Source organism: Castor canadensis, chromosome 18 (genome assembly GCF_047511655.1).
Source record: "Castor canadensis chromosome 18, mCasCan1.hap1v2, whole genome shotgun sequence".
NCBI lineage: Eukaryota > Metazoa > Chordata > Mammalia > Rodentia > Castoridae > Castor > Castor canadensis.
In genome coordinates, this window is record NC_133403.1 from 3,128,681 (window position 1) to 3,140,605 (window position 11,925).

The 11,925-nt window shown below is 49.5% G+C and overlaps 1 long non-coding RNA gene across 2 annotated transcripts; it reads right to left on the bottom strand.

Annotated features, from left to right (window-relative positions):
* Positions 1–1,433: 1,433 nt before the first annotated feature.
* LOC109697286 (uncharacterized) lies at positions 1,434–11,902 on the bottom strand. 2 transcript variants are annotated; one of them, XR_002213407.2, is made up of 4 exons: positions 11,507–11,902; positions 9,010–9,193; positions 5,879–6,049; positions 1,434–2,618 (listed from the first exon to the last, which is right to left on the bottom strand). It is a non-coding gene; the product is annotated as an uncharacterized lncRNA (long non-coding RNA). The 2 variants fall into 2 exon arrangements; XR_012443527.1 differs by lacking the exon at positions 5,879–6,049.
* Between the last annotated feature and the right edge of the window lie 23 nt (positions 11,903–11,925).

Consider the following 11,925-nt stretch of genomic DNA (forward strand, 5'->3'; position numbering starts at 1 on the left):
CCTCCATTTCCCAACTGAACCAAATAGCAAGAGGCGGAGAACAAGAGATTGACGGTGGGAGGCAGATTGGGGAAATTGAGGCAAGGGTCCCAGCAGGACTGATGAGGTAGGGAGACCCTTAGAGGGACAGCGAGGGTGGGTCACTCTCTTCATCCATGCAATGGGCTTGGGATAAAACCAGTACTGTCCCATCCCCAACACCGAATCTCTCATGCCTACTGGAACGTGCAAGTTCCCTCACTGTCCCAAAATCTGTCTTTTCTCTCAGGGGTGGGGGTGCTGGGAGCTGGCTCAGCCTGAAACCTAAGCCTTTCACAAATTGTACCCTGATAAAAGGGCAAAGGCCAGACGAGCGGTGACACATTCTTTTCCCTACCGTGTTATCATAATTTAAAAAAAGAGAAATCAAACAGCAGGGTGTGCTGCTGGCTCACATCTGTAATCCTAGCTACTTGGGAGGATTGAGGTTCGAGGCCAGTCTGGGCAAATAGCTCACAAGACCCCATCTCCAAAAATAGCCAGAACAAAATGGGTTGGAGGGCCACTGTGTGGCTCAAGCAGTAGAGCACCTGCTTTGCAAGTGCAAAGGCCTGAGTTCAAAACCCCAGTCCCACCCCCCAAATCAAACATACAGAAAAATGAAAATAATTTTTCAGTGAACACCTAACTAGCCACTGGTTAGCCGCCAATAGCCAAAATGCTAATGGGAAAAGAGTGAGGGGTGGAGAGTTAGATAGTTGGATGTCTGCCCCAAGACAAGGAAAGGGGACATGCAACAGACGAGAAGCTGACAAAGCACATATACATCCAGCCTATGTCAGAGGAAGGGTTGAATTTGGGGAGGTGGAAAGAGATGAATAAGATGAGCTCTTTCATAAATTGTGCCAAGAAATTGGGCTAACCACTAGGGAAAATAAGTGTAATTGGGGATTGGGGCATGATTTAACTGGTAGAGAGTCTGCCTAGCAAGTACAAAGCCCTGAGTTCAAACACCAGTGCCACCAAAAACATAAAATAAAATGTACCCATCCATATTAGACATTGCATACAAAAAATGAGGTCCATGTGGATTAAAGATCTAAACATGAAATATTAAAACATTAGACATTGCTTAAAAAGAAACAAATGGGCTGGGCACCAGTGGCTCATGCCTGTAATCCCAGCTACTCAGGAGGTAGAGATCAGAAGGATTGCAATTCGAAGCCAGCTTGGGCAAATAGATTGAGAGACCCTATCTTGAAAATACCCACTCAAAAAAGGTGGCTGGTAGAGTGGTTCAAGGTGTAGCCACTGAGTTCAAACCCCAATACTGCAAAAAAAAAGAAAAAAAGAAAAGATAGCTGCTCAATGGTAGAGTGAATGCTTAACTTGCACAAGGACATTCAACCTATTTTAAATTTATTTTTTGAGGTAGGATCTCGCTATGTAACCTAGGCCGGCCTGAATTTGACATTGATCTTCCTGAGTGCTGGGATTACAGGCTTGTAACACCACACCCACTTACCTAATTAGATATCAGGGAAATACAAAGTAAAAATCATATGAGAAAAGGGGGGGGGGGAGGAGAACAATGGAGGGGGTGAATTTAACTGTGATACATTGTAAACACTTTTATAAATGTCACAACGTACCCCCAGTACAACAATACTATAATAAATTTTTTTTTAAATCATGAGAGATCAACTGGCAACATGAAAACATCTTCCAGGCATGGTACCTCACTCCTGTAATCCCAGATACTTGGGAAGCTGTGATTGGGAGAGTCGTGGTTTAAAGTTAGCTCAGGCAAATAATTTGTGAGACCTCCCCGCCCAATGTCCAAAATAGCCAGAGCAAAATGGACCAGAGTTGTGGCTCAAACAGTAGAGTGACCCTTTGCAAGCTGGAAGCCCTGAGTTCAAATCCCAGTCCCACCAAAGAAAAATGAATAGTCTGACCATGCCAGGTGCTCTTGGGGATGGGGAGCGATGGAATCTACATCTCGCTGATGGGCGTGTATGTCTGGCTGCACTGGCACCGTCCAGCCACGTTGGAAAAGTGATTTGCATGAAAGAAAACCGCAGGGGAAGGGCTGGAGGCGTGGCTTACGTGGTAGAGCACCTGCCTAGCAAGTGCAAAGCCCTGAGTTCAAACCCCAGAACCTCCAAAAAGATAAAAAATCCTGAAGATGCATGGTCTCAGATACACCATTCCTGGGTATGAGGTAGAGATCCTTGGTAAGAATGGAACATAGGTTCTTGAAGAATCGTCTGATGAACTAAGTCAGGCACAGTGGCACACAGCTGTAGTCCCAGCTACTCAGTGAGGCAGGAAGATCACTTGAGTGATCTAGGAGTTCGGGGCCTGCATTGTTTGAGATTAACTGAATCATTATCTCTGGGTCTTTGTTTCTGTTCATCATGAAAAGCTTACATACCAGATAATTGTCTTGAGGGGGGGGAGTGATACGAGGATTTGAACTCAGTGCTTTGAATAGGCCAGTGCTGTATTGCTTGAGCCACACCTCCAGTCCGGATAATTCTTCTGTACAGCCTTGGTGGAGAACCATGTGGTCCTTCAGCACGTGCAGATCAGCCCTGTTTCGTTGTAAAAGACTGGAATAGCTCACCTCTCCATCCCTAGGAGAAAAGAAAACTTGTGATAGCTTCATGTGTTGGGTGTCACACGACAGAAAAAAATGAATGAATGAATTACGTGGAGCAGCACAGATAATTCCTACAGAATGTTGAGGGCAAAAAGCTAGTCTCCAGCAGGCATGATGGTGCACATCTGTAATCCCAGCTTCTCAGCAGGCAGAGATTGGGAGGACGTGGTTAGAGGCCAGTCTGGGCAAAAGTTATCGAGATACCCCAGCTCAACAAATAAGCTGGGCGTGGTGGTGTGTGCCTGAAGGAGGTGTAGACCACACAGGAAGATCGTGTCCCTGGGGAAAAAAAACTAGACACCCTATCCAAAAAATAACTAAAGCAAAAAGAGCTGGAGACGTGGCTCCAATGGTAATGCACCAGCCTACCAAGAATGAGGTCCTCTGTTCAAACCCCAGTTCTGCTAAATAATAATAATAATAATTAATATAATAATGTACTATCTACCTTTATAAATATCAGAACACCTAAGACCAACACACAAAAATCTGCCTTTTTTTTCCCCTGGTGGAGTGGTTCAAATGGTAGAGTGCCTGCCCAGCAAGTGCAAAGCCCTGAGTTCAAACCCCAGCATTGCCAAGAAAATAACTGCAGTGGGTTTTTATATACCAGCAAGGAACAATCTGAAAAGTAGATCAAGATCACAGTTTTACCTATAATAGCACCCAAAATAATAAAATACCCAGGGATGAACATAAACAAGGGAGTGAAAGAGTAATACATTGAAAGCTAAAAATGTGGAAATAAATGAAAGAAAGCTAGATCAATGCCAAGCCGTCCATTCCTAGTGGATAGGCAGACTTAATATTAAGATGACAATCTGCACATTCATTGCCATGCTAGCAAAAAATTTTTTTCTGGGACTGAGGTTTGATCTCAAGGTGCAGCAAAGCAGGAGCTCTACCTCCACACTTCCAGTCCATTTTGCTCTAGTTATTTTGGTAACTTTTTTTTTTTTTTGGCAGTACTGAGGCTTGAACTGAGGGCCTATACCTTGAGCCATTCCACCAACCCTTTTTTGTGAAATATTTTTCTAGGCTGGCTTTGAACCATGATCCCCCTGATCTCTGCCTCCTGAATAGCTGGGATTACAGTGTGAGCCAGCGGCGCCCAGCCCGCTCTGGTTATTTCTCACAAACTATTTGCCTGAGCTGGCCCCAAACTGCAATCCTCCCAATCTCAGCCTCCCATGTAGCCACTGGGCTGGCGAATTTTGCTTTTAAGTCATACAAGTGCTCATTTCATCCTCCTTTTCTGTAGATGAAATCATTGTGCAGAACTTGCAAAATGCATTTGGGAGGTCCCTGGGTGTCCGTGGAGAGTCCGGCTCCTCTGTCTGTTGACAATCCTAGTCTATGTGGGGGCACCAATGACATCACTGCAAGGACACACCCCATCCTCAGCCAGACGGTTGGCTCCCTACCCCCGCCCCACCCACCAGAGCAGGAGGTCTCTCTCTTATTCCCCCAACACACACCCTGCCACCGGATGCATATCCTAGTTCACATATGTCCCCACTGGCACACACTTCTGTGTCCTCACAAGGAGTCACATCCCAGCCTTTCATCAGCCACAGCCCGGGCTGTCTGCAAACTTGGTGGGTAGCCAGAGGTACCCATAGGGTGACCCTTGGTTATTCTGGAGGACAAGCTTGAGGGTGTCATCTCAGTGTGAGTGGAAGTAGTCCAGCCTGCTGCTATGGGTGGGGACCCCCACATGAAAAGGAGCAATGAGGACCGGTATGGCGTCTGGAGTAAGTGAAGTTCAGGGAGGGAGGCAGGCAAACACTACAAGAGGGTGGGTGACCTGGGGCTCCTGCCTAGAGTACAGTGTCTGAGGAGGACCTGGGGGTTGGGGAGAGGGGTAACAGTCAGGTCCAAGGCTTCAGACTCCAGCTTGCATGACTTCTGGGACAGGGTGGAGAGCGGGTGCGGAGAGGGTGGCTTCTCTCTCACCATGTGCTTAGAAGCAAGCCGCTTCCCTTTTGGCCTGGGTCCCCAGCTGTAATGGGAATTTGAACAAAAGTACATGGAGGACTTTTCAGCACATGTGCTTTCATTCCAAGTAGCTTGGGTTTTGTCGTCGTCGTCGTTGTTGTTGTTGTTGTTGTGTTTTTTGCAATACAAGGTTTCCTGGCCTGGGGCTGTGCTGTGACTTGTATATGGAGCGGACCTCCATTCCTCTGTCTCCCCTCTAAGGTAGCAGGGGAACTTAGGAGGAAATGAGCTATTAAAGAAAGCGTGAGACATGGGACGGGTTCCCCAATGATGGGTGGGGTGGGGCAGTGGATGCTTTAGGATGGGTACCAGGAACAGGGTGCACTGAGAGATCAGTGTGTTCCATTCACCCTAGTGTGCATTTCCTCTACTATAAAATGTTCTCCCATCAGACACCAGTAGATACCATAGAAGTGGACAGAAGCCCAAGGATGGCGGTGCTAAAACAGGAGTTTTGGACTCCAGGCCCAGACTCCTGGGATTCCACACATCAGGTCCAACCACTCACCCCATATGCCAATAAAGAGACATGATAACGCCGGGTGCTGGTGGCTCACACCTGTAATCCCAGCTACTTGGGAGGCTGAGATTGAGAGGATTGTGGTTTGAGGCCAGCCTAAGCAAATAGTTTTTGAGACCTCCATCTCCAAAATGAACAGAGAAAAATGGACTGGAGGCGTGGCTTAACAGGTAGAGCGCCTGCTTTGTAAGTGTGAAGTCCTGAGTTCAAAGCCCAGTTCCATGAGAGAGAAAGAGAGAGAGAGAGAGGGAGAGAGAGAGAGTGGAAGGGAGAGAGAGAGAGAGAGAGAGAAAGAGAGAGAGAGAGACATGGTGAAGGTTAGAGAAAGGAGATATGTGTTACATAGCTTGGGATGTGCTGTGGGAAGAGCAGAGTAAGCACTCAGGTGCAGACGTGAGCTGCACTGATTTTTTTTGTTTTGGTTTGGTTTTGGTGGGATTGGGGTTGTGTCCTTGGGCTCACTTCATAAACCACATCTCTGGTTGCTCTGGTGATTTTGGAGTTGGAGGGTCTCCCAAACCATTTGCTTGGCCTGGCCTCGAACCATGATCCTCCCAATCTCAGCCTCCCAAATGGCTAGGATTACAGACATGAGCCAAGAACTCGGGGCCAGGAGAGGGAGGCATGCACTACCAATCTTATTTATAGGTGGCCTGGTTGTCACTATCTCGTCTGGTTCTCTGGGGTTCTGGAGAAGTTCTTATCGCCGTCCTCACCTGAGGGGAGCAATCTGTCCCCATGAGATGATTAATCCTGCTCCAGGCTGCAGCCTCATCATTATAGGAAATCGTCCTCACTTGGGGTGGTCTGTCCTGCGAGGCTCACTGATGCTTGAGGGTAGTTTCTGTCCCTTGTCATAAAGATGTTATCGATCGCTTCCATCCTTTCTAGAACCCAAGTGACTGCAGAGTGAGCGACTCAGAAAAAAGACAGATACAAAATGGAGGCAGTGATGCCAGGCTTTTCTCCTACTTTTAGGTACTTTGTGGGCCCAAGTAAGGAGTCAGTGCTGAAACACCCTGTATAGCTATCTTAAACAAACAATATTGTCTTTTTCTTTTCTACAAAAATGGAGAAAAGGAAGGCAAAAACAGGCCCTGTCTGGTGGTTGGCACCAGTGGGAGGGGGGAGGAAATAAGGAAAGGGTGTAGGAGGTGAATATGGTGGAATACTATGCACTCATGTACAAAAATGGAAAAATGAGACCTGCTGAAACTATTCCAGGAATGCAGGGAGGGGGATAAAGAAGAATGAAGGAGGGGGTGCATTTAACTCTGATATATCATAAGAACTTCTGTAAATGTCACAGTGTACCCCCAGCACAAAGAGTTGTTAACAGTGCTGGCAGAAGGAAGGGCAGGAAGGGAAAACTGTTCCCCGTGATCAGGAAGGGCCAATGTGACCGAGCTGCCACCAGGTGGCAGGTTGGTCCCTGGGGAAAAAGCGCCACCTTAGGGGTCCAGTGTTGGTGTCTGTTTTGTACCAAAAAGGGCTTTGAGAAACGAAGCGGGGCTGCTCACAGGTTGACACCACGACTCCAGGCCCAGTGCCAAGGAGAGAGGGCCAGGCTGGGTGGGCAGGGGGGAGGGCAGGGCTGCAGTTTTAGAACTCAGAGATTCCAATAAAAGGAAAATCTCCAACCGTCCTCCTTTGCCTGGTTCCGTCACCTCTGCTTCCATTCACCTGGATGCCCAGAGAGGGTCAGCGACTCCCCCAGGATCACACAGGACAGGTGCAGGACGGCAGCAGCCAAGGTTTCCCCTAGGTCAGCCCTCCGGGGATAGGGTGAGGGTTGGTTTCTTACCCACTCACAGCCTGTGGGTGCCAAGGCCATAGCTCCTGCCCTTGAGAACAGAGAGTCGGCCTTAACTACAAGCACCGTGAGGTCATTTCAGGCCACTAGAGAGGGTTGGGGACATGGAGCTGTGTCAGCCCTGCAACCAGGGGTGGAAGGCCTCTCTCTCTCTCTCTCTCTCTCTCTCTCTCTCTCTCTCTCTCTCTCTCTCTCTCTCTCTCTCTCTCTCGGAGAGAGGTGTGTGGGTGGACGCTAGAACGGCAAGACTAACTCAGGGAAGAAACGAGAAGTTCGAGTTCAAAACAACTCAAACAGGCTCTAGATTCCAGGTCCTGTTCATAAGTGAGCTCATTTAATCTTAGCCTCTTGAGGTAGTAAGATTATCACTGCTATTTTCCCAATGGGAAACTGAGGCACTCAGATCAAGTGACACTAAGTGACAGAGAACCAGGGCTGCAGAGTTGGTGAGTTCACATTCATGCCATTCTGCTTCTCAAGGTCTCTGGTGAGTAGAGAACAAGCCTAGCTGTGGGATCTGGACTCTTAATATTATTTATATTTATTATTATATTATTATTTTTTTTGTTGTACTGGGGTACACTGTGACATTTACAAGAGTTCTTACAATATATCATAGTTGAATTCACCCCCTCCATCATTCCCTTTTATTCCACCCCCCCTCCTCCATTCCTGGATCCATCTTTTTATTTTTGGCAGTACTGGGATTTGAACTCAGGGCCTCACGCTTGCTAGGTTGGCACTCTTACCACTTAAGCCAACCCATTAGCACTTTTCTGTGATGGTTTTTTTTCGAAGTAGGAGCTCATGAACTATTTGCCCAGGACTGGCTTCGAACCACGATCCTCCTGATCTCTGCCTCCTGAGTAGCTAGGATTACAGGTGTGAGCCATTGGTGCCTGGATGGACTCCATCTTAAGTGTAGGGTAAGAGCAGAGCTGGCAGCCCACCCGCCTGCAGGAAAGTCTCTAGGTTTGTGCCAGAGCTGGAGTGGGGTCTCTGAGATCCTCCCCATCCTCCTGTCACCTTCCCCTGAGGTCCCAACTCCCTGTCCCCAGCCTCTTGGTTCACAGCTAACTGGGCCACCTCCTTCTAAACGGATTTGACTCTCTGAGACAACTGGAGACGGGTGAGAAAGGGCTTAAGAATTAAGACAGTGATATCCAGGAAGGTAGGGGACTTAATCGGGGTGGGGAGGGGGACAGGGTGTGAGAAGCGAGGCTGGGAGAGGATTTGTGTCTTCACAAAGCCGGGGTGGACTGCGGAAGTGAGGGGGGAGTGACACGGGTTGGGGGCCACCCCGTGATTGAAATAATACCCTGCTACAACTTTGTCACTTTCCCAGCTATCAAGTCACTTACAATTCTCACAGTGGCCCCAGGGAAAGAGGCGAGGGTTAGTTTTCTCCCCAACCTGTGGGCACCCAGGCAGGGCAGGTGACCTGGGGCAGCTGTAGCCACAGCTGGAAGAAGGGGGAAAGGGTCTCCTGCCCTGTGCCCGTGAGCACAAGAGCTTTCCAGAGAGTTCCCTTGGCTCTGAAGTGGTTCCACAAATCTTTGTCACAGGATTTAAAAGACTTTTTTTTTTTTCCAGTGATTCTCACATTAACTGTGCCAGTCTCAGATCTGAGGTCAGAGCCAGGAGGAGGGGCTCTGATCTCGAAACCAGTGCCCTTCATTTGGTGGTGAGGCCATCGAGGCCCAGAGAGGACGAGCCCCTAAAGGGCTGGTGACTGAACAGCCAGCCACCATAGCACATGACTCAGGCACACAGAATACAGCCCAAGTTTTGGGTTCCCAATCCAGCCCTCTTTTCTGTGCCCAGAGCTGCCTCTGGAAGAATCTAAACTCCGGGCTCTAACTTTCAAACGCCTAAGACTCTCAGCCCCATACTCCTCCAAAATCCCCACCTCCCAGGAGCCTTCTTTCACTCGCTCACACTTCCCAAGCTGCCTCCGTCCCTGATCCCAGTCCCGATCCCAGTCCCGAGCAAGGTGAGCTCAGAACAAAACACCCCTGTATGGCAGTGTCTCACCTCCAGGCTGCCTGACCCCGGAGACCAGGTTCTTCCTGTTGGACCAGCGCTTTCCTGACAATCACCGCCACAATATAAAAGCGTCCCTGTTACTGCCCAGGACAGAGGGGCTTCTGGTTGGCTGACATCACGTGGCAATGGGTTGATCACAGAGGCGTTTCTAGAAACAGCGTTGGTCCAGGGCCTGGGAGAAAGACAAGAACTAGAGTTCTGACAGAAGCAGGAGGGCAGAAGTGTGTTTGGAGGGACAGCAGGGAGCATCTCTGGCTGAAATGAAAGTGTGTGGGAAGGGGTGTGGGGCAGTTAAGGGCACAAGGGATGCTGGGAAGAGATGGAAGCAAGTCAGTGGGATTGGGCTGATTTCTGAAGGAACTGGGGAGCCAGTGAAGGTTCTTGAGGAGGAGAAGCAATGTACCCGGAGGGAGAATTGGGCAGAGGTAGGGCAGGGGTTAGAAAATAGAGAAGAGGTGAGGGCGGGAAGGAGAGACTCTTAGTAACCAGCCAGATGAGTAATGTAGGAGTATTATCAGATTAAGTAGGGATTTCACAGTGCGCTGGACATAGCCAAATATTAGTGAAGAAAGCCGACAGCCACAGAATCTGGAAGGGGCAGACAGGCGGGAGACCTCTTCACCTAAGCCTTCATCTGGGGAAGGAGGGAGTTGGGTATGACTGGGACAGTTTCCTGCAGGTGACTGTGTCCCCTGTGCTTTTCTGGGCAGCTCCTAGACCAGTCCACACCTTGACCTGAGGGCAGTTGCTTCTGTCACAATTCATCTAACCTGTGTACTCTAGAGGGCTGTCCAGCACTGGCGTGAGAAGCTAGATATGAAAGAGCAAGTACACTAAAGGACTGTGTAGGCTCTGCCCTACAAAGAACACACTGTCCCTAGGGTTTTTGTTTGTTTGTTTGTTTGTTTTTGGCAACACTGGGATTTGAACTCAGGGCCTTGCACTTACTAGGTGCAGCTCTACCACTTGAGCTGCACACCCAGCCCTTTTTGCTTTTAATTTTGCCTTTTTATACAGGGTTTCATGCTTTTGTCCATGCTGCTTTTGGACTGAGATCCTCCTACCTGCACCTTCCGATTATCAAGGATTGTAGCTGTGAACCACCAGGCCCAGCTCCTGGAAGGAGCTCTTAGGCACTCATTCATTAAGGAAGACAGTCCTACCCTGTCCCAAACCAGGCAGGCACTGGTGCTATGTATCTGTCATACCTCTGGTGACTTCTGGCAAGTCATGTGCTGACTGGGCTTCAGTGTACCCAGCTGTTAAGTGATGTAATCTGTATGAATCCTCTCAGGGCATCCCCAGGACCTGGCTTTGTATTGGAACATTTCTGTTAATCTCAATCTCTCTCTTTATATGGTCTTACTACATGTAACCCATGCTGGCCTTGAACTTGTGATCCTCCTGCCTCAGCCTCCCTAGTGATGGGATTACAGGCATTCCCCACTACACCTAACCCACTGCACATTTTAAGATCCAGGTCAAATGGGTAGGATTCTTCCAAACTATCCAAATTCCACCCTTTCTAAGCTTTTAGACATTTGCTGTCTCTCCTTGGACATTTATCTCTTTCTTGCATTCTAGTAGATGGTCCTTGTATCATTTTTTTTTTTTGGGTGGTGGTACCGGGGTTTGAACTCAAGACTTTGAGATTGCTAGGCAGGCGCTGTACCATTTCAGTCACAGCTCCAGCTTGGTGGGTCCTTGGATCTTATCTTTGGGTGGCATCTGATTCATTACTGGATTTCAGGAAAGTGCTATGGCCTGGTACTCAGTAGGAGCAGTGTCTCGGGCCTGAGGTCGGTTATAGCATGGAGATAGGATCAAAGCGGCAGGGGACCCCAGTGCAGGGGAAAGGCTGTTACACTCTGAAGTGACTTCATTGTGTTGGGCAGAGGCTGTCACTGCGGTGTGGCTGGACAGTCACATGGCGTAGGCTGGACTGGTAGCTGCCGGGCCACAAGTCAGACTTGCCACCACTGGGAGACCACAGCGCTGGCCCCTGGAGAGTGGGAACCAGATGAGCAGATAGCAGGCCTGCTTTCACTGGGCCCTTACTTTTGCTGTGGTTTTTCCTGTCCACCCTGAGGCTGAGGCCTGGCTAGCCACCCAGGAAAGGGCAGCTGCCCAGGGCAGGCTAAGAAGTGGCCAGAAGATGCCAGCCCTGTGCTGGCCTCCTGATGGCCTAAAGTCCGATTTATCCCCTGCAGGTAGAGACAAAGAAGCTGGAATTCAGAGAAGGGAACTTGCTTGCTTGATAGAGAGAGTCTCATGTAAACAAGTCTAAGCCTCTGATTTCCAGAGAGGAGACACTGCACACTGTCACCTTAGGGCAAGGGAGACGCCCAGAGAGCAGGGCAAGTAAGTCAGAAGCAGAGGACAAGACCCTGGGTGGCAAGGTGACTGACTGTGCTTTCTCGCCCCTCAACCTGGTGACATGCTCTTCACCCTAACTGTCCAGCAGGTGGAGGTGAAAGGCTGTCACCTGCAAAGTCCAAGCGATGGTGAGCCAGGTGGAGGCAAAGGTCCCGAAGAGGAATGGTCAACACCACAGTTCCCAGAGGCCAGGCTTAGTTAGGGGACATCCAGGGTCACCAGGTGCACTCTCTACCTTCTCGGGGAGGAAGGAAAAGAGGAAAGAGGCGAAGTCCTGCACTGGTGGCTCTGATCTGAGGTCCTTAGACAGCACTTCTGAATGTCCTCGGGGTTCCGACGGGGATCCGGGCTCAGGAAGCTCCAGTGACTTATCTTAAGGTCACCATGACAGCGAAAGGCAGACTTGTGCTGCTGCCCACAAGTCCGGGTGGGCACCTGCGAAGTCCGGGACTTGAGGAGTGCGTAGGAGACGCGAGCGTCAGAGCCACGTGCACGCCCGCGCGCCCCGCCCCTCCGAAGCCCCGCCCA